A 26,149-nucleotide genomic window follows, 5' to 3' on the forward strand; every position below is an offset into this window, starting at 1 on the left:
CTAGCTTTAACAATGTTAGTAGATGTACACATAATCTTCTTTAACTCATTTTCCTAATATTTGGAAATGGGTTCTGTAACCTATCCCCTGGCAGAAACTATAGGTCAAAGTGGAGGATTAGTTTAACTTTTGTGTATTTTTGGGATAGCATAAATTATCGGGACTATTGCTGTAGCTACAAATAAACAGCCAAAGAGTTCTTTACTACTGTATTCCTGGTGAAGCATACATAAAAGTTGTGAAGTTACATCATCACTAATTTTTCTTACCATATTCATGTCAATACACATGTAATCAGATGAACTCAACATTTGTAACATAGAATCAACATAATTATCATTATTTAGCATGACCACCCCAACTCCCTTATCGTCAGGTTTCACTACAATACTGTCATTATCATACAGTGACTGGATGCCTTGTAATCTTCCTTTTGTAAATTATAAAACCTCTTATTTTGATTAGTATAGAAATTGTTATAAATCTCATTTTCCACCATCTTCTCAAAAAGAGATACAGTTTGGTTAGATGGTGGTATGAAAGTATTACTTTTGCGGTATTGCAGATATGTGCTTTTTTGTGGTTCTGGTACACCTTTTCTTGTTCTGAACCAGTATTTGTGGTAGTAGCAGTTTTGTTAACCAGATTTCCTTTGTGTTACATTTTTGAGTTGTTGGTCTACCTGGTTAAATATGAAACACACGCTTACTTCACTTTCTACTAGTAATGTGCAGTGTAAACCAATACAGCACATTCAAGATTTGATTCTGATCGGGGATTACATCTCTGAAGAGAACACTACTGAGCTAACTATGGCAGTACCTGTCCAACAGTATAAGTTAAAGCTTTGTCAATTTGAAAATAAAATGTATAATTTATAGAAGCTACAGTGGCAACGCCTTACCTTTAAAGCCTATATTGAAACAAAAACTGTCCCTAGAGGACTATGCATATTAAAGATGCCCACCTACAGAGATTTATATCCTGATTTACTAAAACAATGGCAGCATCTTAATTTGAACTTATCATTCCAGTACAGGACTTTAATGAATGAATTTTTTTAACCAATGGAAAATAAAATGAAGGCAGATGTTACGATGTATGACAAACTCACTACTCTTATTTAAAATAACATTTCAATTTTATTAAGTGAAGCACTTAACAGAATTGTAAATTTTGAAAACATACTCATTAAAAATAAAAAAAGAAAACTAAGACATGATTTTAATGACTTCAGAAAGGGAGACATCTTTTCTTGTCCCAAAACTAAGAAAACCAATAGCAGGAGGAATTATGAGTTACATTGCACCAATCAAGAGTCTGGGAATTTCTCATCTGATTCACATGATCTTACACCTCCAGGAACAGTTACTACAGAAGTGTCTGACTCTGTTAAAGGAGATGTTGAGTCGTTAAATGAATCTTTTATGCTCTGCTTTTCAGAAAAAACATTGTGGATGCTAATTTAATTACAACACTGAATCCTCTGGAAACACCATTATTCTTGCACAATTTTTTTTTATTTGATCAACAGGAACCCTTCCCATTACCTCCCAAGAGAAAACAGCATACCAATCGGTGTGGATGGAAGAAAAGCAACACAACATTGGAGAAGAACCACTAGCAGGTATTTCTGCTTCTAAAGTCATTTATAACCCTTTGGGTTATACCTTGAGTGACGTTGAACTGAAACTGCTTAATAGAGGTTTAACTTTTGTACTTTCAACTAGCACTGAAATTTCACGAATGTTGTTGGAGTTTAAAATATTTGTTTGCAAACTTAATTTAAAAGTGTTCTTGCACCAAGAGACATCTAACAATCAATGTTTATTCAATAAATATTACAGAAGTAGTACTTTCATACTATGCTTTTCCTCTGAGGTTACACATGTAATTACACTATATGTTGTGATTGTCCTTTGTGGGAGAGGCTAATTTTGTCACATGCTGTTTCTGCATGGCATCACAACAACACTATGTGCTTGTTTTAGTTGAGGCGGATGTGCCTCCATTTTATTGGGGCTCCCTTACTCCAACTGTCATGCAGCAATGCTCAGCTCTTATTGTCCAGTCTGCTAATGGCAGTTGTCCACCAGGCAGGTTTGCTGTGCCTTGAGGAGCTTGTTTTCTTCCTGTCAGGTACAGCCGAGTCTATGTAGTTGTACTGGTGCTTGCATAAAGCATTGCTGTAGAGCTCTGCATGTTTGCCTGCCCCATCTGAAGAGGGTAGGTGCAGTCCAGCTATGCAAACCATCCAGTAGGAGGTAATAAATTGGTTTGTTGAAGTTTATTACTGTATTTTGTGTAGGTGTGATACTTAGTTTTAATGGGACTGATATGTGGTCGGATCTCACCAGGGAGGACCTTACAGTGGAGGGGCTGCAATTGTCATTCATATTGATAAACACCCGATGCACTACATTGGCTCCCCTTGTGGGGATGTCACACCACTGGTCCAGGGCATTGTAGTTAAGGACATGGACTAATCTTTAGCTAAGTGAGCCTCAGCACAACTAACCAACACAGTTGGTGATTACCTAATGTCACCCCAAAGCATGGTGTACTGATGTATCTTGATAGACACAAGTAAATTCAAATAAGCACAATGGGTGTCTGGGTTCATGGACCTGCTCCTGTAGCTGGCAATGGCTTGATTATGTGTCCTTCCAGCAGTGAATAGCACCAGCAGTGTCTCCAGGAAATCACACTGTTTCACCAATTTGGATGTGTATCTATCCTTAATGAATATGTATACACCACCTGCATTACCTTGCACACTGGCAGGTGAGGTCTGAACATGTGGAAGGACATGCAGTCTGGTATGACTGTGGTGTTGTCCACAGCCTTGACTCAGTTATCCGTGACCTCACAAATTTCTGCATTTTTCAAGATGAGGACATCTTCCACAGAGTGGGGATTAGTGTTGCCATCCCTAGAGTGTAGCAGCATAACCATGATGTTGGATGAAGATGGTATTCTCATTGGAAAGTTTTCCCTCCACCCTCCAAACAGTGCCTATAAGATGCACTTTGAGAGTGTCGGCAGCCTTGGCCAGTACTCAACATCCCAGGGGTGACATAAGAAAACCAACTCTGGCAAAGCATTGAGGTCTGCTGTGGAAGTCATCCCAGATGGACATGTAGTGGATCCCCTTACATTGACACCACATGCTAAGGCAATTATTGATGTCCATCATTTTCTGTGTGTATTCAGCCATCATCCTAGGTGAGGGTCAAATGCAGCTGAAAGATATGGGCATAACCGCAAGAGACACAGTGTCTAAGCTCAGTCATGTGTCTGCATACAGTCCGGTGACATACGTCCTGAGTTGTACACACCTGCAGGAACTATGATGTCATCATAACATTACCTGATATTCATTGACTTGTGTCAATGTGTGGTATGGCATATCATGTCAACTCACAGACAGCTAACTGTGACCTTTCCCATATGTAGCCTGGTGACATGGATATCAGTGTGGCTCATGATGTAATCACCTATGAATAATCGGTTTGATTTTGTGGTTTGCCTCAGGTGTTTGACCAGTGAGACAGTGGTAAATCAGCTATTATGTGTACTGTTGTCTGCAGAGATATGATTATGTGTACTGAACGTGCATATGGTTTTCTGAGGTGTCTGTTGTTTGGGAATGGGTCTTGTTAGGAGCTTCACACATGTAGGTGTGTGTGATGTAGATGCTGATAGAGCAGGAAGTGAGCTGTGCATATTGGCAAAGTGTTCATTGCCATATGTACTGACTGGAGTGTGAGACACCATAGAATCAACGTTTGTAAATCAGTTACATCTCTCGCAAGTTGTGTTTGTGTGGCATAGGAGTATAGAGGTAGGAACACTTTACACATCTCATCAGCCATCATTGATAATGCCATTAGCGATACAGTCATGCTTGTGTCTACTTCAAAGCAGGCCATTGTTAGGCAGTGTCATGACAGATGCTGAAATATAACATGTTGTCAACTTTATGTAGTCCCCCTAAGGTAACACAGCAACTGACAGTGTGCCATAACATGGTTGTGTGATTACAATGTTTTGCCAGGCTTGTGTCCCTTGGATTGACCATTATCCTGTTATTAGGCTTGGTCTCAATACCATACCTACAAATGTGACACTGTGGAAGTTCAGCAAAGTTAGAGTCATGCTGCTACACCCTTGGGGTTGACAGCCTGAAACACAGTGCTTGTAGGCACTCCTTGCAGTTCAGATGTGGATATCTGTGCATGCACAGAGGACTTGTTCAACTTTGAAGACATTACTTTGGCCTTGCAAGTCTACAAAGTCTGTCAAGCAACCAGACAGCAAACTGGATGTTGTGTGACATGATGTGGGAACACAGACATGTGTTCCGGGTACATAACTGTATGGTATGACATACCTAGGACATGTGGTACATGGACACACTTTGGTCAAAGGTGGCCACTCCTCTGCAGTAGGTATCAGGGCCATGTGATGCAGATATCCACCATTAAGCTGTTGAAGGGCAGGATGCATGAATTTCTGTGAAACTGTCACATAACATAGATCACCACCGCAGTGGTGCTTGCTTGAGCAACCTTAGACATGTATGTTACCGGACATTGCACATTATATTGTGACGCTGCAGTTGTGCACCTAATCACCATCTGGTCAGTATCCTAGTGAAATACCACCAACCCTGGAACAGAAGGCATAATACATGCAAATATCAACTGATTGATCAGGTTGCTAATCAAGGCACCTACCTGGAAAAGCATATGCGAAGCCTACACAGCCTTGCATGACATGGGACAACTATGTGGATGAACAAACAGGCAGTGTCCTGCTTCTCTTCATGAGCATCATAGTAATGTTTTACTTTTGCTGATAGAAAAAGTATTGGATCATGGTATCCCAGGAGAGAGTGGTTGTGGTGAGACCAGCATTACTAGTATCCAGGCACCAACAATTCAGGGGACTCCCTTGCTTTCCGCATTCTTTACAAGGTAATTGTGTTCTTTCAGTACACACTACTTGAGTAGTGTCCATCTGCAGAATACCTGTGTAAAATCTCCTGGCTTACCTTTATAGGATGTATGTATTACCTTTCTCTCCATTGTTTGTCTGTGCTCTGTACAGATGCAAACACCATGAATGACTATTTTCTTGCAAAACATTATGGAAGTACCTGCAATACATAGTAGCACAGAGGACAACTAGCATGCATTGCCAAGCACTGTCCCCAGATCTCTCATCCATCTGATATTTAAAGCCATGGGATGAGTTATCATGGAAATGATCAGTAACAATGTTGTACACCTACAGACACTGGGCAAAACACAGCTTGTTTTGATCAGGCAGATCATACCTACCCTAACCGGTGGACCTCAGTGGACCTCATTGAGTGTTAAACTATGCAATGGATGAGGGGAATCTGACTCATTCCACATACCATCGCGTGACAAGGCATTTGACAATATCAGGCCATCAGGCATTGCTGAAAAACTCCATAGGTTATTTACAAAGTAGTACGTTAGCTGGTGGATATCCAAGTGTCTGGTAGTCATTATCCAGGAAGATAGCATTGGGTAGTCCACCTCTACAATGAGGCTCGTCACCAGTGGACTTCCCTCAGAAATCATTCATGGAGTACTACTTCTAGCCATTCCCTTCTCTGCAGTCATGGTCACTATCAGTGACCTCTGACTGATTCCATTTGCAGATGATTGCAAATTAGGAGATAACACTGAATCCATACACAACCAACAGTTATCCAGGATGGGCTTAGACACACATTCAGTTGTTGTCAGAGCCTCTGACAAATACTAAATGCCAAGGAATGTACAGTACTATCCTTTTGGAAGTCATCCACCCCTGGAAAATATAGTATTGTCCACACATCGCACACAGTTGAGCCATTACTCAGGGACCCAGGGTGTTATTGAGACAGAAAGTGATTTAGCCTTTACTTTCACTGGTCGTTAAGATGTGAGGATTCATTCAATTTATACAACCTGTAGAGAAAGGAATGGCATGTAAATCCCAGACTGTCACTGTTATACTGTATTTGGCACTCATCACACCTATCACTGAGCTCAATGGCTTTCCTATGTCACTACACAGGGATATCTGACATCTGTAACAGCTACAGACATTCCATGATAAACCAATACATGGTGTAAATAACATGTCCTATGCAGACTGTGTCAAGGCCGTAAACACGTAGTCTGTCTCCTACATGCTTTGGAGGGGAGGCATATGGCTGCCATATAGGGAGGTCTCAGATCTCACTGTGTACTTCCTGCATAGCCAAGACAGGACTAACACATGTATTACCTGTTCTACACACCTACACCTTCACTGTGGTATAAATAGTACATGCTGGAGAGGTAGGTGTGTAACCCATATACTACACCCTATATGTAACAGGCTCCCCATGCATGTGAAGCACACTTCTGCTGTAACACACATCATTTGCATGTTACACAAAGGGATGTGGAACAAGACAGTCATAACTGGTATAGGGCAAATGTCTGTAATGGACACAGGAAAACTGTAGACAGTTCATCTCCATTGCCACAGCTTGTAGATGTGTTAGCTCCTGACACCATGCTGACACTTATCAAGGATATCAGACCTTTTCAGACATTAGGGATGCATGAGTAGGCTGAATGAAGCCATTCTCCTTTTTAGCCTATTATACACATATGAACCTATGGAGCCATGCACCTATAGTGCTGTACCTTTCTGAAGACATTGTTCTGTTCTGACATTCCACCCTGTGCTGTGATGTTTATGGGTTTCTTGTTGCTGTGTATCCATAGGTATCTCCCACAGAATCCTGAAACTGAAACATAAACAGGTTCATGAGACACTTTTCATTGGATAAGTATACAAGCATTACAACATCATACAATGTAAGGTACATAAAATGATGTGGTTTACTCATTACAAATGTCAGCATACAGTATCTGTCAGTGACCAATACAAGAGGCATGTTAAAGGCAACAATGGATTACTCAAATACATAATAATTTATATAGTCATCTGTGCATCAGACACATAGCTTTATTTCCTGCATCGATGATGAGGATGACAGAGATGTGGCGCAGGTATCATTACTTGCACAAGGTGTGGTGTGGGGGTGAAGGAGGCCTAGGCTGACCCAATAGGTTGAAAGTATGTGTGTGAATCAGGAAGGGAAGCAGGCAAGATAGATATTGGAAATGTTCAGTGTGTGTCTGTAGGTGACCTGATTGTGAAAGTGGTGTGTGAGTGTGTGCATGAACACAGTAGAGCACAGTGTTAGCCCTACATGTGTGTATGTTGGACAGCTTTGAACCATTCATGGTAGAGCTGACACTTCTCCATCTCCACTCCTGAACATAGGAACTGGCTCTGTCAGGAGTTGTACTGGCACCTCCATGCCCAAGGTCAGAAGCCATGCTAGTACCTGATGATAACTGCTGCCTGCTGGGACCACGTCCTCCACGGGAACACCCATGACCATGAGCCCATGGCCTGCTACATATTGGTGTGGACAGCGCCCTCCCTTCTGGAGCACTGGATGTACTGACACTACAGGAGTGTGATTGTGCATGGCCATGTGGACTCTCAGCAGATGAAGTTACTGACCTACATCCACGAGTCTGAAGCTCAACTCCAACTAGATGTTCCATCACAGACAATGTGCATTCCAAGACAGACAGTCTGCGATCTGTCTCAGATCAACATCTTTCCACTGCATCAATGAACTGATCCAGGGTATCACCAATGCAGTGGAGGCAGTCACAGATGTCAGACTGTGCTGCATCCATAACTCTGAGCATTCATCTGGAGTTCCTTTCAGAATGTGTGTGTGCCTTCATGATGGCCGGAACATACACCGAGTGACCCGTGATGAGGCAACTGCAACAGGTGGTATAAGGACACCAAGCCTCCTATGAGCACCCCATCAGTCCACCTGTGTGGAACCTCACCAGCTGTTTGGCTATGGCCAGTATTGACACTCACTGTAGCCAGAGTCCTGTTCAATGTTCCCACGCTCTGACTATCTAATATCTGTAGTGTCTGGGGACTGGGTATGCATAGACATACTGACTGTGAATGGTGGCAATGAGGGCAGAAGAGCGATGTAAACCTCTGGGACAGATTCATCCCCTGAAATCATCACCTGTGGCTCATTTGGCCACCATCATCATCAGAGTCTGAAGAGACACTGACATCAGATTGTGAAGGGGATAGAGTTCATCCTGCCTGGTCATGTGTGATAAAAAAGGGAAAAGAAGTACATTACTACCTGCATTATGTTCTGCAGTACTATGTTGCAATTATGTTAAGCTGTATACACTGTTGTCACTATTCAGACTTGTTTAACCCCCAACCTCATATAGTAGGACATGAGGACATTATTTTCCAACAAACATCTGTAGTTACTTGTAAAGAAAAGGTCTTTAAACAACAATCTCATCAGCAACAATGAGGTACACTTTTGAGATTTGTCATAACTCTCCACAGTTGACACATATGGCAATCTGCAATATCCTGGCAATACTGTTACATCTATCAGTGTGATCACACCTACAAGGCATAGGTATTACTCTAAAGTGTGTGCAGTCAGAAAATATATGTGCAGTTGGTAATCATGCCGACTGTCCAACAATCCAGCCAGCATGCCTGGAATGACACATTAGGGAATACATTGCATTAAATCTACACATCTAACAAAACAGTGTTGTGCTTACAACAAGCAGGAGCATGGCCTTGTCCATTTCCTGACAGTTCTGTGAAAAGTTGAGGGAAAGATAATGTAAATACCACTGCATGTTGCATTATAACAGGGTAATACGTCCATATATCTCACATTTACAGTAGCTACTATGTTCATTGTTATGTTGGTCAAAATCTGAGCATTAGATTCAAACTGCAGTTAAACTCCTCCTCATCCAAAAACAAACACCTGACACCCACATAAAACGATGTGCACCCTGACACACTGAATGCTACAGTATTCCAATGCTGATCAAACTAAGCCTACCTGGATGCTGTTATGGCCTTGAAACCATGGCACCCACATCTGCAACATATGGTGTGATGGATCCCTGGTAGCTGTCTTGTGTTCTTAGGTTCTCCAGGAATTCCTCAGTGGCTGATAGTGGTTGTTCCACTGCAGGCCTTCCACTGGTGATGCCATGGTCCCTGGCCACATCTGCTGCTTTTCTGCATGCGGCATTTATCATGTCAGTTGCACAGTGTCACACCTCCTTATATGTCCTGCTCTGGTGACCAACAGCATTAACATCATAGACCAGGTCAGCCCATAATGCTGCCCACTGTCCCCTGTTTTGCCTCCCTCTGGACAGCAGGAGTTCATGGTGTTGATGCAGGCCTTCCAGGATGATATAATTCTCAGCATCCATAAAAGGGACCTGCATCTTGCATAGATTTTTCCTGAAAGATAACAAAATAGGAACACATGTCAGGATCACATACATGGGAGTACACTATGTAGAGATACAGCAATAACAGAATGGCTGACGGAATTCGCTGCTTGATTACACATCTCATATTCCACAGTGTGCAAACATACTAAGGGTGTGGATGCAACTAGGATACTAGCAATAGTCAGCTATTCCTATTTGTGCCCTGACAGATACTGATGTATGATCACACACCCAACAGTGGAGTCCATTGTAGTGTGGCCCCTAGTGGTAACCCCCCTGATGATATGTCAAAACAGCAGTGCCAGACAAATAGCATTGTGCTATTACAACCACTATAAAGGGACATTCCCAGGAGACAACTGTGACACATTAACAAAAAATATTCCACCCTTGTTGTACTGTACTTTCTCTGTAGGTGTAACAAATCTCGAGATCAATGACATGTCATTATTACAGTTCTAAGTAAGGCTTAATGCTGTAATCCAAGTATATTCATACATATGCATTATGTTGTAAACAAAAGGATTACATATCTGATGGAGTACAATACTCCTTTGTTGATATATGCAGATATATAAAGGTTGTGCCAATGAGTTTACCCTTTGAAGAAACTATCATACACAATGGTTCCCCTAGTTAGCTGTTTGCCTTTTTAACATGGTTCTCATTACCAAGTGATTGGCTCTTAACCAATCTGTGCTTCTGAAATGCTAATTGCAGCCAACACAGCTGATCTGAAGTATAATCAACCAATGACATGCAACCACTGAACAATATATAAGGCCTCCATGTAGATTAGAATCCCTTTTTCATATGTTGTGCTGGAAATTACTGAGGTAACGATACTACATTATCCCAGAGAGTACATCTATAGCAGCTACTTTTTGCCAACAGATGTGTGTGCAACAGGCTGAAGCTGAAGCTGCTGCTACAGGCAATAGGCATAGCCAGACAGAGTGAACACTTTGGAGGACAACAAGCTGTAAGAGTAAGTGGGGGACCTGTGGCAGCCTTGTTGTAGAGGCAGAGCCAGATTGAGGGTACACACACCACTGGAAAATAAGTCATGTATTTAAGGTAAGTATGTTAGCCAACAGTATCAGTACCACAATCAAAAGCAAAATGGTTGGTGTGTCCTAGAGAAAAGGGGGTAGATTAACCATTATGTCACGCAGTTCAACAGGTGCTGAAATATGTGGGCTGCAGGGTCATATTACTGGGCCACAGCTTCAGTACACACTTCAAAATCCTGTGGAAATTCAGGCTAAAGCAAGACCTGACATTCTCTACACTTTCTAGTGTTGTACTAGGAGTAGTTAAGAGTGGTCCTAACTGTAGGCCTTTATGTTGTATTACTTAGATGCAGACATTCCATCTGTACTGCTTTGGGTGCATAAATATGTGATAAGACAGACATACACATCATAATTTATAATTTTGATGTCCACATACATGTATTTTTATTGGTACAGACAGCTGTAGTTGAACCCAGGACCATGTTTACCAAAAAGTATTATTTTCAATGCATTTTACAGACTGAGTGACAGTGTCACTGAAATAGCAAGTATATTTTTACATGTTGTAGATATCATTCCACATACCTCTCAGCTGTACAGATTTTTACATAATATCCAGATTTTGCCCTCACATTTTCTGCCTGTTTTTCATAAAATTGTAGTTTTCTGGCAAATTAGTATTAAACACGATAGACTGAAGTCAGGAAATAATCACAGACATTTGAGTTTCAGACTTCATATCCTTCAGAACATTCATGCTAAATCAATACCTGTTAATCTATCATCTTTGTAAGTTTGTAAGAGCAATATTTAAAAAGTGTTCCTATTTATGGGCTTTTGTCTCACTTTTATTTACGGATTTGTCCAGATTTCTTGCTCCAATAGGTTGAGAGATATGATTGCTATGTGTATGGGTTTATAGCTCTGTATTTCTCTAATAGAATCCCAGTTAAAATTCTATTTTTTGCATTAATGTTTTAGCAAGTGTATTTTCCATGTTGTACATATAATTGCAGGGTTACCTGCTGTTAGAGACCTCACTTACATTCATTGTTATGTGTATGGCTTTATAGTGATGTATTTCCCTAGTAGAGTACTAATTACAGTAATAATTTTCTATCTTTCAGCTGGTTTGTGCTGGGAGGCACGATGCGCAGCATCGCTTAATGATGAAACCTTGAGCTTTACTATATTTTCATTAAAACACCTGTGTCAGTTAGCAGCTGTTTGGCTTGGAAGGGTTGAGCCACTGTACTGCAGATGCAAAGGTCCTAGGTTTGAAAAAGTGTGCAGGTGTACTTTTTGAACGTGATTAATATTTTTACAAAAGCATATATAAATGTAATGCTATTTAGCATGGCTAAGCGATGCATCACGCCACACCACGTCATGCAAAAAGTCTTTAAAGAAAAGAAAAATGGGGAGATTGTCAGTGATAAAAAGGGGTGCAAGCATGGGGGAAACTTAGAGAAAGGCAGACAGGGATGTGTAGGACAGGTGTAGAAAAGAAACATAGCTATCCATTTCTTCATCAGCAACAACTGTGCACTGTGCCATATTTTTTAGCTGAATTTGGGCTGTCACCCCCAGAGGGGTGATGGCAACCTGTGTAACACATTAACAAAAAATATTCCACCCTTACCATGGGTATTATACTACATTTATCAGACTATTTTTTCTGCAGTCTTTATTCATTTCTGTTTTACAGCTAGTACACACATGCAGTGAATACAGCTGTACTGCACAGTTATTTGAACAGATTACTTCTCAATGCACAATACAGCTTTAAACTTTTATTGATAATATACCTTAAAATCTGACATTTATCACATGTATATCTGTCTATAGTGTCAGCTTCTTTACCCATACACCTTGTTCTTTGAGTGGGTGGAATGTACAGCGTTATATGACACAAACTGGCCAGAAAACAGACTGGAAACATACTGTGGGTATTGCTCTACATTTATCAGACATTTTTTTCAGCGGTCTTTATTTCCTTTGTACAGTTGACTGGTGTTAGATTAGAACACACATGCAGTGACTACAAGGGTAGTGAGCATTTCTTTGTTTAAAGCAGTACATATCACAGCACCATCACCCTTTAAAATCTATTTATTACTGTTGCTTCAAGTCTGGCATGTACAGTATGGATAGCTGTGTCAGACCTCTAAGTAATAACCCATTTACCCTCATCATTACCTGAGTGCAATTTACAGCATATGTCACACAGTGAGCACATCAGAACAGTGACTGTTGATTTGGGTAATCTACAACCTCAACTGATGTTTGTAAGGTGTACTACACAATAATGCATGGTTACTTAACTTAACTTAATTTACCATTTCAGAGAAGCACTGATGTATTACTAAACATATTACATTTCCCAAGTATGTTATACCTGACTGTTAGGACTACAAACTCTGTATATACTTTTTTTATCTTGACAGTACATTATACAGTAGGTCAGGGGTTCCCAAAGTGTGTGGCGTGGCACCCTGGGGAGCTGCAGCTTCCTCACAGGGGAGCCGTGACTAATAAGCTTAGCTGCAAAATAAACCATAAACAGTTAGCAGCTTATTTTGCAGCTAAGCTTATTTGTTCGCAGTGTACTAAGTCTAGACCTACACTGTAGCTTTTTAGCAGAACTGGCATCAAGTATAGCAGCGGTCCCAACCACCAGGCTGCGGACAAGTACCGAGCCGTAGAGCACTTGGAACTGGGCCGTCAGGCAAGTGAATGCCTGTATGAGTGTGTGTGTCTGCCTGTGTGTGAGTGAATGCATGCATGAAAGCAAAAGAGTCTGTGTGTGTGAGAGAGATAGGGAGAGTGAGAGCGATATGTGAGTGAATGCAGGTATGAATGAGGAAGTGGCTGTGTGTGTGTGTATGTGTGAGATTTGGAGAGTGAGAGGGAATGTATGACTGAATGCAGGTATGAATGAGGAAGTGACTATGTGTGTGTATGTGTGATATCGGAAGAGTGAGAGGGATGTATGAATGAATGCGTAAGTGTGTGTGTGATATGTGGGTGTGAGATCGGGAGAGCGAGAGCGATGTTTGAATGAATGCGTAAGTAGGTGTGTAGCGTGTGGGTGTGACAGACAGTGAGAGCGATGTGTGAATGAATGCAGGTATCAATGAGGAAGTGACTGTGTGTGTGTTTGATCGAGAGAAAGAGAGAGAGAGAGAGAAAGACAGAGAAATTTGTGAGTGAATGTAGGTATGAATGAGGAAATGACTGTGTGTGTGTGTGTGTGTGTGTGTGTGTGTGTGTGTGTGTGTGTGTGTGTGTGTGTGTGTGTGTGTGTGTATGTGTATGTGTCATGGGGAGAGAGTGAAGACACATACCTCTCATCCTCTTACATCAAGCTTAGTACTAACCTATGAACCTTATGCATACCAGTTTTGCACATATTCAGTTTGTACATTTATAAATCACTGGGAAACATATTTACAAATCTGTGGGATCTGCCCAGCCTAAGCTTCTTGGACCCAGGTGTCCAAAGTTCCTCTCTTCCTTCACTTCAGATCATCGTAATGGTAATGACACTGCTCACCAGTGTGGGGGATACTAATACCACTGATAAGGTACCTAGCCAACTGATCCCAAGCCTCAGACTTGCATTCTGAGCCATGGTAATTGTCCTGCAGCAACCAGGGTGCATAGTTTCAGACCAGGACTCCAACAAACACACTGGAATCCTGCACAGCCCACATCTGCTCCAGAAAGCATGCTCTCTCACCAACACCACCAGGCGTATCAACAGCCAATGAATGGTGCAAAATTCCCACCTATTGGCCTTTATATTGGATGCATTCCTGCCCTTACATGTCATACTGCAACTTACAAAAAAGCAGTGCGTCGCTTAACATCAATCAAACTCGCACAAACCATAAAAATGAAGCTGAGCATTGCACATGATTAAGCAGAGCTTAACACCACACAGCTTTGCTAAATATAACAATTATTATTTTACATTACACTGATGTTTCAGTCAGCTGACTCATTCTCAAAACAATAAATGTAAAGCATATGAGCACTCAGTACTTAAACCCAAGACTTACTACACTATATGTCATCACTCAACCTGTCTAGCCACTTGGATAGTGAATGGAAGCAGTATATCTTCATATATACTACTATGATATCTATTAGCAGTATGCAGGGAAGCTGTGCGGGGTTACATGTTGCTATGCACCTCAGAAGTACAACAATTAAATATTACCATTTTCTATGTTTAGACATATAACAGATGTCAGGTGCATATGTGTAAGTGCAGTACAGCATCGCTAAGCAGTGTACCACTCCCTGCAAACAGGGAGGAAAAAAAATTCAATTGATTACATCTGGTTTCTATTTTTAAATGTATCCTAAATCTCAGGTGCACATGTATAAGTGCAGCTCAGCATCACTAAGCACTACACAGCACCATGCAAATGTACATAAAATTAAAAAAAATGCTGTCCTGTGCTTACTACCTATTCAGACCATGTTCTGGACAGTCTACAAGTACAGGACAGCCTCTAAACTGCTACTTGCATGGATTCAATATCTGTATACCTCTGATCTCCCTCAGAAGCTCACCTTAATTATTATGTATGGCACACTGCTGGGGAGGAACCATGGCCTTGTACACAGATAAAGTCTGTGTAGGCTCTACACAGAGCCTACACAGATTTTATTGAATCTTGGGGACTATTTCTCCTGTGGGTCCTTGAACCCTGTACTGATATTTCCAACTTGCTAGTAGTTTTCTTTCTTTATTTTTTTAAACATTTTATTACTACATATATGCAACTATAGATAAATGGAGGAAGGGCAATTGATATGTGCAAGTAAGTGGTGTTAACAATATCAAATGGAATATTTGCAAGATCAGATGCGAATAACATTAGTAGTTCCTTCTTACTCTTGTTCCCTCTCTTTCTCTCACTCTCTCTTTCTTTCTATCTGTCAGTATTTCTCAACCAATAAATGCAATTTCACTGAACAACAACATTTGTATTGGTGTTATTAGTTCTTAATTTCATACCATCCTTTCTAAAAAGAAAAAAATGGCAAACTCCAAAAAAATCATTGCACAAAAGGTACATCTCACATTTTTATCTTCTTCTTGTAGATTTTCTGGCAAATGCTAATACATTCTAAAACAATATTATTTGATATATTTTTTTTATTTCCTTTTGTACTTTACCAATTCACAAGAATTGCTGATCTAGTTGAAGCACAATTATATGATCACAAAGCTATTTATTTGCTTTTCTGACCAAAAGGATTTGTGATTATCACTACATATATGTGTTGCCTACCAACTTTTAATTCCTTTTTGCATCTCCATCATAATGATAAATTTATTTTATATTTTTTTATTTTCTAAGATATAATAAATTCTATGCATAAATTTATAGAAGAATATCTTCTAACAAATAAAGAAAAGTGTAAACATATTAATTTCCATATAAAACTTTTACTATATTCATCTTTTAAATTATCAAGGTTATTTCAATCTAAACATTTCAATAGTCTTTTCTTATATGTTATACAATTTTAGATGAATTTACACAATTTAGAAAGGCATTTATTGAATTTTTTCTCGTCTGAAAATATATAAGATGTATAACTATGTTTGGAAAATTAATTAATTATTCAATAAATACAATCTATATTTCTTTAGTTAAAATTTCCTGTATACTTTGTAGTAAAATCCATTAGTCTTAACCTTTATTAATCATTTCCATTACCTTACATATGGACATTGTTGAATATCCTTCAAAGCAATCTGACCAAAACATATCCCTTTTTTGTAATATTTTTATGTTACCTGTGCTCAATGTTTCTATAGATACCAAAGTATTTGCCAAAATAAATATTATAATGTTCATTTTCAAGACTGAGGATTTTATACCTGTATTTTCTAAAATGTTTACAAACAGAGACAACATACTTAGATTACAGTATTTATACAACATAAAATTAAAAAAAAAAACATTTAAAGAACAACAGCAATTTGCTGTTTATGATTTCATGAAAATTGAATAGATGCCTTGTTTTTGAAGCCTTGCATAATTTTTCAGGAAGTGCCATCAGTTAATGATTATGTGACTCATCTACCCAATACATTAGTGTATAATGTGTTGCACAAGTCGCTATATCAGGGAAGCCAGTTCCAACATTTTTGTCTAAGTCCTTATATGATTGATACATACTGTTTTAAGTATGGAAGGCTGTCATAAGAATAAGAGTAGCAATTTACCCAATCTTTTCATTAATTTATCACAGATGAATGATATTTCTTATATAACATATAATGGCTTAGGTAGACGTATTATCTTTATTAAACATAACCTCTCTTCAGTTGTAAAACATGTATTATTATTTTTTATTAAGTGGTTTATTTATTCCATAATCTCTCTGAGGTTATTTTGAACAATGCTATTTATATCTACTGAGATTCTGTATACTTAAAAAAAATTAATTCTTTATTATGCTTAGACTTTTCTTCAAATGAAACACTGACATTTTGGCATTAAACTATTATGTCTGTCTTATGTTCGTTACTTTTCATTGTAGAGTTTTTACACTATTTTAATATAGCTATCAGTTGCTTAAATTGAGTTTTTCATACCACCCATAGATTCATGGGTTCATAGGTATATACTAGGCTAACATCCACTAGGGTCCTAATAAGCCTAATCATGCAATCAATGCAATCAATTGAGACTTACAAGTCATTGTAAACACTTCAGTTTCATCATCACTGACAGACTCGGAGTAATAGTTCAGATTATTTGATAAATAAAGCTTTAGAATTCCCAACAGCCATGGCTACTGACATGACTGAAATTAGGAAGGTTATTAGTTCCAACTGGAAGATTATTTTAAGCAACGCTGAACTTTCTAACATTTTGGGTGATCATCCAAATTTTGTAGTTAAGAAGTCCTTCCATCTAAAAAATTTATTAGAAATTGATTTAGGTAGGGACATCAAATTCTTCAGAAACTCCATTGGTACTTTTAGCTGCATGAACTGTAGACAATGTAGATACATGAGTAATATTAATACAGTCTACTTTGAACATTTAAATTACACTTTTGTAGCTAAAAGTATATTCACTTTCCGTAGTTCCAACGTTCTATATTTGGCAATGTGCTGTACACGTTCAGCATTTAATGAAGGTAATAGCATTATAGAATTACAGGGTAGGGAACATTGTGTGGCAATCAAAAAGAAAGATCCTTTGAATACATTAGGTACACATCGTATGGAATGTATGTGTTTTAGGAAGTTCCAGTTTTTTGTTCTGGAACAAGTTCATTTATGACATTTTGTTAATGGGTGTAAGAACTGTCTTGAAAGTAAAGAATTAAGAACACACATTTGGCTGATGGCCGATCATTTTCCCAGTATTTATGAGAGTATTAACATAAAATGCTTCTTTAGGTCTAGGTTGATATGAACATATATTTATAAACATATTAATTTTAACTTTTTTATGTTTAGCAACACACAATTTATATTTATAGTTATATTTGTAATTTATTTAAGTTTTAACAAGTTGTTTTCTTCATTTTAAATATGTCTTTATATGTTTTTAATATTACCATGTGAGTCTTTATACAGAAAAGATTGGTCAGGTTTTTTCTAATGTTTCTATTGTGATTGGTTATTTTGAATGATTTTTGTGGGCTTTTGTATATTTAAGGCTGATTGTATTGTTTATTATTTTTTCTGAAGAGGTTCATTTTAAATAAAATTGGTACAAAAGTGCTAAATATATAGTCTCATTAGCCATTGTTAGTTTTTGGTTTTGCCCATGTTTGACTAGTTTAATACAAGCTCCTTTGTTTTTCCTGGTGGTTTAATGGCACAAATCCCAAGGTTTAGTTCCTAGTTATTGCCATGGATATCTCTGCTATCTATGAAGTCAGTTTTGTTTTTATTACTAACCCAGTCACCCATTATATATTTAATACAATTAGTTGAAATGAATGTAAATATTTTATAGCCTACTTAGGTAGAGAAATAGGTCTATGAGAAGAAACCTGCATTCTAAGGAAAGGTAACATCAAAGAGTATTATATGATTGTAGCACCTGTTTTGAGTTTTGTGTTATTGTTATTAATAATGATGATGAAAACAATGATGATGATGATAATAATTATAACCATATTCACCATCATCATCATAAATTTAATTAATCATAGTAATGACCTTGTGTAGAAAACTTTATACAGCTCTAGGATAACATCATCTAACCCTGGTGCTTTTCCCAGATTGAGTCATTTTATTTGACCAGTAACCTCGGTCATTATTATTGGTTTAGAATGTTTTATTGTCTGTAATTCACTTAATTTAACATGTATATGTTTTTGTACATAATCATCTATGGCTTTTTCATTAGATGACACATTGCTAACATGGTTTAATTTGTCATAAAAATCTTTAAAAATTGTCAGTATCTCTTCAATATCAGAAGATTTTTCATTTGATTTAGGATTAAGTATATTATAAGTCTGGTTTCTGCTTACTATTATTTTACTACTATATGTGAGTCTATATAAACCTTTAGTGTCATTGCATATGAATCTAGATTGATTTTTCTAATTCTACTTCAGTCTTGTAATTAAGTACTTCCTGACATGGCTTTATTAAAGCTTTAATACATTTAATAATATTCTTGCACCCTCATTGTTGTTTTAATTCGGCATCATGAAGTTTTTCTTGATGTTTTATTAAATCTGTGACCCATTATTGTGTTTTTATACCATCAATATTTTACTTTCCCACTAATAAATATATATTTAATGAATCCCATACAATGTCACTTCTTCATCATTTAATGATATATATTCATCAGTTTCTTTTGGGAATTCCTCAAAGTCTTTCAATGTTGCCTCAAATACCAGTATTCTAGAAATTATAGTATCTTTCCTTATGCTCATATTTAACAAAGTTATCAGAGTCACTTATTATACACATAAACTTCCCATCTAACATCAGAATACCACTTAGATTATTTAAGAATATTTGCAACTCTTAAAACATTGGCTCTAATACCTGGCAATGAATAAACATTTGCCAACATGTATAATTTCATTGGAGTGTTTACTACTTAAACATTCCTTTATTATCTACAATTTTGTTTAAGATTATTTAGCATAATGTTAGATCTTTTTTATTGTATTGTTGATCTTCTCTATTTCTCTTAAGTTAAAGGAATATAGAAATCATTTTATTTTCATTGTTGTTTAAAAATATGTTATTTTCCACTAGATGTGCTTCTCATATTAAAACCCATTCAGTTGTAAATATTCAAAAAGTGTTTTTCTTTTGTTTCCACTGTTTAAACAATAAAACATGTTTAATCAAATCTAACAGTATACAGTACAGGCTAGTATACAGCAGCACAGACTAGTATGCAGCATAGAAAGCTCCTGCCTGGTGCCCTGCAGAGTTCTACAGCAGCAGAAAGACAAAAGAGAGACTTTAGAGTGATTAAGTATTATTTTTCTGCATGTTCTTGCTGCCTTTAGCTAATTCTGCCTAAAACACTGATTTTCTACAGTTTCTGTGATTTAAAAAGGTTGTTTCAGCTACATATTGTACTGCCTGCACTTTAACAAAGTCATTTTTGTATTTAAATTACCTGTTTAACTGTTGTATGCTACACACTCATGTGTGATAGCCATTTCTGTGCATTTAAAGTGTTTTTTTTATTGTACCTGCTTTATTTTCTGAAAAAAAACAAACAAAAAAAATACTTGTTTTCCCGCCTTTCTAAGCTAGTATAGTCAAGTTTTCAGGTTAGTGCTGAATTCAGAACTGTGTTACAAGTTTCTGTGTTTGCCATACCTTACTTGGAGAGAAGGAAGTTTCTCTGTTCACTGTGACAGAGGGAGCTTTGAGCAGCCTATCTGTCCCTGGAGGAGTGGTTTCAGCCCAGAAATTAGTAGTTTATTGGCCATTTTGGCTAATTTCTATTTCTTTCATTTCCCTGCTATAAAACCTGCATTTGCGATGTTTTTGCGCTAGTATACAGCTCAGCAAGTTCCTGCCTGGTGCCCTGCAGACTTCTACAGCAGCAGAGGACAAAAGAGATACTTTGGAGTTAAGTATCATTTTTCTGCATTTTCTTGCTACCTTTAGCTAATTCCACCTAAAACACTGATTTTGTAGAGGTTCTGTGGTTTAAAAAGGTTGTTTCAGCTACATATTGTACTTATTTTACTGCCTGCACTTCAACAAACTCGTTTTTTTTGTTTAAATTTCCTGTGTAACTGTTGCAGGCTACACACTCAAGTGTGATAGCCATTTCTGTGCATTTAAAGTTTTTTTTTATTGTACCTGCTTTATTTTCTGAAAAAAAACAAAAAAAATACTTGTTTTCTTGCCTTTCTAAGCTAGTATAGTCCAGTTTTCAAGTTAATGCTGAATTCAGGGCTGTGTTACAAGTTTCTGTGTTTGCCATACCTTACTTGGATAGAAGGAAGTTTCTCTGTTCACTGCTTGAGAGGGAGCTTTGAGCAGCCTATCTGTCTCTGGAGGAGTAGTTTCAGCCCAGAAATTAGTAGTTTATTGGCCATTTTGGGCTAATTTTTATCTCTTTCATTTCCCTGCTATAAAACCCACATTTGCAAGGTTTTTGTGCTAGTATACTGCTCAGCAAGCTCCTGCCTGATGCCCTGCAGAGTTCTACAGCAGCAGAGAGACAAAAGAGAGACTTAGAGTGATTAAGTATCATTTACTGCATTTTCTTGCTGCCTTTACCTAATTCCACCTAAAACGCCAATTTTCTAGAGTTTCTGTGATTTAAAAAGTTTGTTTCAGCTACATATTGTACTTATTTTACTGCCTGCACTTTAACAAACTCTTTTTTTTGTTTAAATTACCTGTTTAACTGTTGTAGGCTACACACTCAAGTGTGATAGCCATTTCTGTGCATTTAAAGTGTTTTTTTGATTGTATCTGCTTTATTTTCTGAAAAAAAAAAAAAACAAAACAAAAAAATATTGTTTTCTTACCTTTCTAAGCTAGTATAGTCCAGTTTTCAGGTTAGGGCTGAATTCAGGGCTGTGTTACAAGTTTCTGTGTTTGCCCATACCTTACTTGGATAGAAGGAAGTTTCTCTGTTTACTGTGAGAGAGGGAGCTTAGAGCAGCCTAACTGTCCCTGGAGGATTGGTTTCAGCCCAGAAATTAGTAGTTTATTGGCCATTTTGGGCTAATTTTTATCTCTTTCATTTCCCTGCTATAAAACCCGAATTTGTCTGGTTTTACACACCGGGCACCACCGGTTAGCTGGGGTATAACTATTCCCAGCTCCACAAAGTGTACTCTTCAATTTTTCCCTTTGAACTAGACAAACTTTCAACTTAAGCACTCAAACCATTCACTTCTCATCCCGGCACTTTGTCAAAACTCATAGCAAGCACTAATAAACCTTAGCATTAGACCCCCCCCTATACTGTAGAGAAGGACAAGGCTCTCTATTTGACCTTACCAGCCAATCAGTAAAACAGTTCACTGAACCTATCCAGTCATGTCCAAAGGGCAGTTTCACGTGTACTCTCTGGTCCAACTGGTCAATCTGGGCATTTTGAGGCAATGTTACAATTGCCTCATGTACATAGACAACCCTCTCCTCCTTCCACCAAACTTTAATACATGCAAAAGATGCAATTATACAGCCAAACTGGAGGCTAAGCGCTCTCAACCCAAGACTGGACCAGGCAGTCAAGAGGAGAAGGGAATTACTTGCATCACACCACCAGTCTCACATAGACCTATGAAACCAGCACCAGCAAAACACATATAAATACATGAAAACATACATGGAGGCTCTAACTAAAAATCTGCAAAAGCAACAGAGACTTCCAAAGCAGACATCCAAGCAACCTCCACCCCCCAACACAAACCATGAAACACATACTTCACAAAACCAGTGTGCCACACAATCACAGCCCTTAAGACAAAATAACATACCCAACACACTAGTAATAGGTGACTGTATAGTCAGGCACACTTACGTCCCACTCACTAGGCTGAACAAGGAGAAGGTTACTGTTAGCTGCCTGTCGGGTGCCAGGATCCGCCACATAACACAAGTACTCAGGTCACTCCAGAACAACTGCAAATATGACTCTGTCATTTTCCACGTTGGTGTGAATGACCTGAGCCATACCTCCCTGGACTACATGAAAAGAGACATGGAGGAGCTCTCTGATCACGTTGCCCAGGCCAGTATGACCCTGAACCTGAGTAGCATCCTGCCCTGACCAAGAATGATATCATGGTATAGAGAAAAAATTATTAATTTCAAAAATTGGCTAAGCTTCTGGTGTCACTCAAAGGGGATCCAGTGTCTGTCAGCCTGGGATGACATGCTCGACAAGTCACGCTGCTTCACTAGAGATGGCTTGACCTGTCACCCTTAGGCATTCGAATACTGGCCAAGGTTCTTGCCACCCCCATAGTGCCTTTTTTAGGCAAGGCTCAAAAGACAAACCCACCGCCGTAAACAGCACAAGTAACAAAAAACTGAGGGTAATGCTATTCAATGCCAGAAGTCTAAACCTCAAAATGCACACACTCGAGGCACTCCTCAGTATGGAGAAAATCGATATAAGTGCAATAACAGAAACCTGGTTTAAGTCTCCAGAGAGCACCCTAGCACTACCACGCTACAACTCATACCATACATTTCGGCCACAAAACCTGAACTGAAATAGAAAAGGTGGGGGAGTATCCATATTCATCAAGGATACCCACACCTCCAGGTTAGTGGCACAGCACAATGAGTCAGAGATCATCCACGTGCAACTAACAATGGGCAAAACTGCTATTCAAATTATAGCTTGCTACATATCACCCACCATGTCCCAGGACCCCCACTCCACATTCCTGGAAACACTGGAAAACATAAAGGTCCTACCAAACACCCTGATATTGGGTGATTTCAATTACCCAAACATTAACTGGGAGCATATATTTCAACTGTACAGATTTTTGCAGACTGTCCAGATTTTTGGTGAGTTCCTCCTAAAATCTGTACTTTTCTGGCAAATAGTCGAGGATTGAAGTCATTAAATAATGACAAACATTTGAGTTTACGACTCCAAATCCTTCAAAAAATTCATGCTAATGCAAAACCATTATTCTGTCAACTTTCTAAGTTTGTAAGAGCAATATTTAAAATCTGTCCCTATTTGTCCCCCAATCAATTTAGGCTTTGTCCAGATTTTTTGCTCTAAAAGGTAGAGAGGTATGACTGGGAGAACTACTCAAGTACAAACTCCCTTGCCCTACATTTCCTAGAATTTATAAACTCAAACACCCTGGATCAGCTGGTCAACACCCCCACCAGAGGTGACAACATATTGGACCTGGTCATCACCAATATATGCGACAGGTGTTCCACACTGGAGGTCATCCCCTCACTGGTTAGATCTGGCCATAAACTAATTACTCTGGATATCCACATTTCGCCACCACTCCTGGTAAAAAAAAACACTGTGAAAAACTTTTCTAAAGCAAACTTCACGTTACTTAAGACCAAGGTGGGAAGTTTCAAAGCCCCCATGCTAAAGGATAACGCTGCCCAAGCTGCAAAATCCTTTACTAATGCACTCTATGGGCACCTACAAGAATGCATGGATTGTGCTATCCCAAACCAAACCAAGAATCACTCCTCCAAGAAAAGGAAACCAGTCTGGTGGACCCCTGCCATAAACAAGCTATACAATAGAAGGAGGAAACTAGTAGAGAAAAGAGTGAAATCCCAAGAAGGGAAGACATCCCTGATCAGTATCAGCAAGAAACTATGTTCCCTCATAAAATCATCCAAGGCTAGCTTCGAAAGAAAAATTGTCATGGACTCCAAAGATAACCATAAGGCATTCTTTAGCTATGTCAAGAATCTAAGTAGCAATTCTCAGATCTGCTCAGAGTAACTGCAGAATGGCTTAAAATACACTGAACCGATTGATATAGCCAACATCCAGGCAGACAGGTTCAGTGCAAACTTCACCCCCTCTCACCCCCAAAAGGGCCCATAACTATACCAGGAGAATGTAGTGCCCCTGAAATCACAGACACTCAGGTTCAAACAGCCCACTCCAAAGCCATAAACACAGCATCAATGGAACTGGATGGTGTCCCAGGCTGCATCCTACATGAGCTCAAAGATGAACTAACCCCTCACCTAAACACACTGTTTAAACTAAGCCTATCCACAGCCTACATGCCCACAGAGTGGCACACAGCAACGGTTATTCTGCTCCACAAAGGTGGAGCCATAACAGACCCCGGGAACTATCGCCCTATAAGCCTGACTAGCTTGGTCTGCAAAGCTATGGAGCACATCATCATGGATCTCATTAACAGAGACATTGGGAACCGCCAAACACTGGACCCTACCCAGGTCAGCTTTGTTAAGGGCAGATCATGCCTCCTAAACCTGGTGGACTTCTTTGAGACAGTTACCAAGGCTATAGACAAGGGAAAGGTGGTCCACACATCCTACCTAGGCCTTGCAAAGGCCTTTGACACCATTCCCCACTCAGGTATTATAGACAAGCTCACCAGCCTGAACATAAAACCCCTACGTCAAGAGATGGGTTGCCAACTGACTCACGGACAGAACCCACATGGTAAGAGTTGTGGGAGCTAGGTCTGACTCTAAACTGGTTACAAGTGGCGTTCCCCAAGGCTCAGTCTTAGGACCACTCCAGTTCGGCATATACTTCTCAGAGGTGCAGGCAAGCACAGGAGGACTATGGCTGACCAAATTCACAGATGACTGCAAACTAGGGGCTACAATTGACTCTCTGGCTGACACAGACATCCTCCAAAAGGGTCTCCCTGAGACAGATACCTGGTGTCAAAACCATGGCCTAAAGCTAAATGCCAAAAAGTGCATAGTCATCCCCTTTGGAAAAAAAACAAAGTACCCACAAACTACTACATAGGTGGTAGCCCCCTAAATACAGAAGACATAATAAGGGATCTGAGGACCCAAGTAGATAGTAACCTCTGCTTTGATAATCACATTGCCAAAGTGGTTACAAAATCCTTCTATGTGGCCCACCTAATCACAAAAGGGTTTGCATCCAGATCGAAAGAGGTCATTATGCCCCCTCTACGCATCATCAGACCCATCATAGAGTACAATGCTCCATTTGGGATATACCTTACAAGACACCTGCAACAACTGGAAAGACCACAGGAGTACCTCACCAAACTCCAGCTGTACTTGGTTGCATACCGCCTACTCAGGGGTGATCTCTGCCTGACATACAAGGCCATGTCCAACCCAGAATTGATGGACATGCTCCACCTAAAGAACACCTTATCCCCTCGATCCACACGCTTACCACAACAATAAATAGAACATGCTGGAGGGATATATTCCTGTCCCAGAGACCCCATGCTCTGGAACAAGATTCCAATCTACATTAGGCAGAGCTCCTCGCTAACCCTCTTCAAGAGAAACCTTGACGAGTGGATGGGAAACAGAAAGTTTACCCCAGGGATCACTTCAATGGATCTGCTGGACAGAGGCACAGGGAACTAATCTAAGGGGGCGGCAAAAGCCAACACATTCTGGCTAGGCTTATAAATGCCTTTGAGCAGATAGCCTAGTACCTACCTATGAACAAAATTACTGTCAGCTTATTCATAGGTTCTAGTTTACTCATTTAGCTTCTCTTGAATGTCATT

The sequence above is a fragment of the Protopterus annectens genome, chromosome 5.part0, assembly GCF_019279795.1.
Source record: "Protopterus annectens isolate FY-2018-M chromosome 5.part0, PAN1.0, whole genome shotgun sequence".
Taxonomy (NCBI): Eukaryota; Metazoa; Chordata; order Ceratodontiformes; family Protopteridae; genus Protopterus; species Protopterus annectens.